The sequence below is a fragment of the Pristiophorus japonicus genome, unplaced genomic scaffold (assembly GCF_044704955.1).
Source record: "Pristiophorus japonicus isolate sPriJap1 unplaced genomic scaffold, sPriJap1.hap1 HAP1_SCAFFOLD_479, whole genome shotgun sequence".
NCBI classification, from domain to species: domain Eukaryota; kingdom Metazoa; phylum Chordata; class Chondrichthyes; family Pristiophoridae; genus Pristiophorus; species Pristiophorus japonicus.
This window is the reverse complement of record NW_027254384.1, coordinates 427,501-430,000: the sequence shown is the minus strand read 5'-3', so window position 1 is coordinate 430,000 and position 2,500 is coordinate 427,501. Positions and strand designations below refer to the sequence as shown.

The following is a 2,500-nucleotide window of genomic DNA, read 5'->3' as shown; positions in this document are numbered from 1 at the left end:
GAGAGATTTCGAGGTTGGCGAGCGTGAGATTGGGGGGTGAATGAGTGAGTGATTTGTGGGTGAGTGAGGGAATGGTGAAAGTTAGGCAGTTTTGAAGCTTGAGGCAAGGCAATGAAGGGTAGGGCTTGTCGTTTGCTTGTGTGGGAGTCAGAGCAGCAAGAGGTGGGTGTGGCGGAAGGAAAATGGTGAAATGAATCTTGAGTGCTGATTCCTTGGATGAATGCATGGAAGGAGAAAAAGGAGTGAAGAACAGCCTTATGTCCGTTTAAGTAAAGAGAAAGCCATGACATCGATGCCTACGGCCACACTAGTCTGAAAACGCCCGATCCCGTCTGATCTCGGAAACCAAGCAGACTGAGGCCTGGTTAGTACTTGGATGGGAGACTGCCTGGGAATACCAGGTGCAGTAGGCTTTAGCTGCCATCCACAGGCTGCTCATGCTTCTGCACACACAGTGCCGTTGATCCATCAACAACCTTTTTGCTGCTCTCTCTCTCACTTTGCTTTCACCATTTCTTTCCTGCACATTCTCCTGCTGCTACACAAATGCAAGGGGGTCGACGCAAGGGACGAAAGAACGCAGAACAACAAAATAAGTTGGCAAAAAAATACACGCTGGCGCAGGCACACCAGGACGCAGCAACAGAGAGGAGAGACAAGGTGCATAGAAACCTGAGAGGGACAAACAGCAAGAGAACAAAGAATCGTGCAGGAAGAGCTGCAATTCAATGCAGGAAAAATGTAAAGCCAACTAGCATGCTGCTGGAATGCATGTGTGTTCATGTGAGGAGTGTTGCAAATCAGAATGCCGAGTAGCAGGCGCCACTTGCCACATGGGGTTCCGAAATGTGGCTACAACAGCGATCTGGCTTAATAATTGGTGGGATTGGAAATGAAACAATCCTGGTGTTTTGGGGGCGGTGGAAGCTTTTTTGGGGGAGGAGAGATTTGGGGATGGGGAGATTTGGGGGAGAGCGATTTGAGGGGATGAGAGATTTCGAGGTTGGCGAGCGTGAGATTGGGGGGTGAGTGAGTGAGTGATTTGTGGGTGAGTGAGGGAATGGTGAAAGTCAGGCAGTTTTGAAGCTTGAGGCAAGGCAATGAAGGGTAGGGCTTGTCGTTTGCTTGTGTGGGAGTCAGAGCAGCAAGAGGTGGGTGTGGCGGAAGGTAAATGGTGAAATGAATCTTGAGTGCTGATTCCTTGGATGAATGCATGGAAGGAGAAAAAGAAGTGAAGAACAGCCTTATGTCCGTTTAAGTAAAGAGAAAGCCATGACATCAATGCCTACGGCCACACTAGTCTGAAAACGCCCGATCCCGTCTGATCTCGGAAACCAAGCAGACTGAGGCCTGGTTAGTACTTGGATGGGAAACTGCCTGGGAATACCAGGTGCAGTAGGCTTTTGCTGCCATCCACAGGCTGCTCATGCTTCTGCACACACAGTGCCGTTGATCCATCAACAACCTTTTTGCTGCTCTCTCTCTCACTTTGCTTTCACCATTTCTTTCCTGCACATTCTCCTGCTGCTACACAAATGCAAGGGGGTCGACGCAAGGGACGAAAGAAGGCAGAACAACAAAATAAGTTGGCAAAAAAATACACGCTGGCGCAGGCACACCAGGACGCAGCAACAGAGAGGAGAGACAAGGTGCATAGAAACCTGAGAGGGACAAACAGCAAGAGAACAAAGAATCGTGCAGGAAGAGCTGCAATTCAATGCAGGAAAAATGTAAAGCCAACTAGCATGCTGCTGGAATGCATGTGTGTTCATGTGAGGAGTGTTGCAAATCAGAATGCCGAGTAGCAGGCGCCACTTGCCACATGGGGTTCCGAAATGTGGCTACAACAGCGATCTGGCTTAATAATTGGTGGGATTGGAAATGAAACAATCCTGGTGTTTTGGGGGCGGTGGAAGCTTTTTTGGGGGAGGAGAGATTTGGGGATGGGGAGATTTGGGGGAGAGCGATTTGAGGGGATGAGAGATTTCGAGGTTGGCGAGCGTGAGATTGGGGGGTGAGTGAGTGAGTGATTTGTGGGTGAGTGAGGGAATGGTGAAAGTCAGGCAGTTTTGAAGCTTGAGGCAAGGCAATGAAGGGTAGGGCTTGTCGTTTGCTTGTGTGGGAGTCAGAGCAGCAAGAGGTGGGTGTGGCGGAAGGTAAATGGTGAAATGAATCTTGAGTGCTGATTCCTTGGATGAATGCATGGAAGGAGAAAAAGAAGTGAAGAACAGCCTTATGTCCGTTTAAGTAAAGAGAAAGCCATGACATCGATGCCTACGGCCACACTAGTCTGAAAACGCCCGATCCCGTCTGATCTCGGAAGCTAAGCTGAGTTAGGCCTGGTTAGTACTTGGATGGGAGACTGCCTGGGAATACCAGGTGCAGTAGGCTTTTGCTGCCATCCACAGGCTGCTCGTGCTTCTGCACACACAATGCCGTTGATCCATCAACAACCTTTTTGCTGCTCTCTCTCTCACTTTGCTTTCACCATTTCTTTCCT

General features: G+C 49.5%; 3 non-coding genes across 3 annotated transcripts; all 3 read left to right on the top strand.

Annotated features, from left to right (window-relative positions):
* The first annotated feature begins 294 nt into the window (after nucleotides 1-294).
* LOC139252726 (5S ribosomal RNA) lies at nucleotides 295-413 on the top strand. Its single transcript, XR_011591516.1, has one exon. It is a non-coding gene; the product is annotated as a 5S ribosomal RNA (ribosomal RNA).
* An 870-nt stretch (nucleotides 414-1,283) lies between these two features.
* On the top strand, nucleotides 1,284-1,402 carry LOC139253090 (5S ribosomal RNA). The gene has a single exon (XR_011591874.1). It is a non-coding gene; the product is annotated as a 5S ribosomal RNA (ribosomal RNA).
* Nucleotides 1,403-2,272: 870 nt separating this feature from the next.
* On the top strand, nucleotides 2,273-2,391 carry LOC139252950 (5S ribosomal RNA). The gene has a single exon (XR_011591739.1). It is a non-coding gene; the product is annotated as a 5S ribosomal RNA (ribosomal RNA).
* The last annotated feature ends 109 nt before the right edge of the window (nucleotides 2,392-2,500 follow it).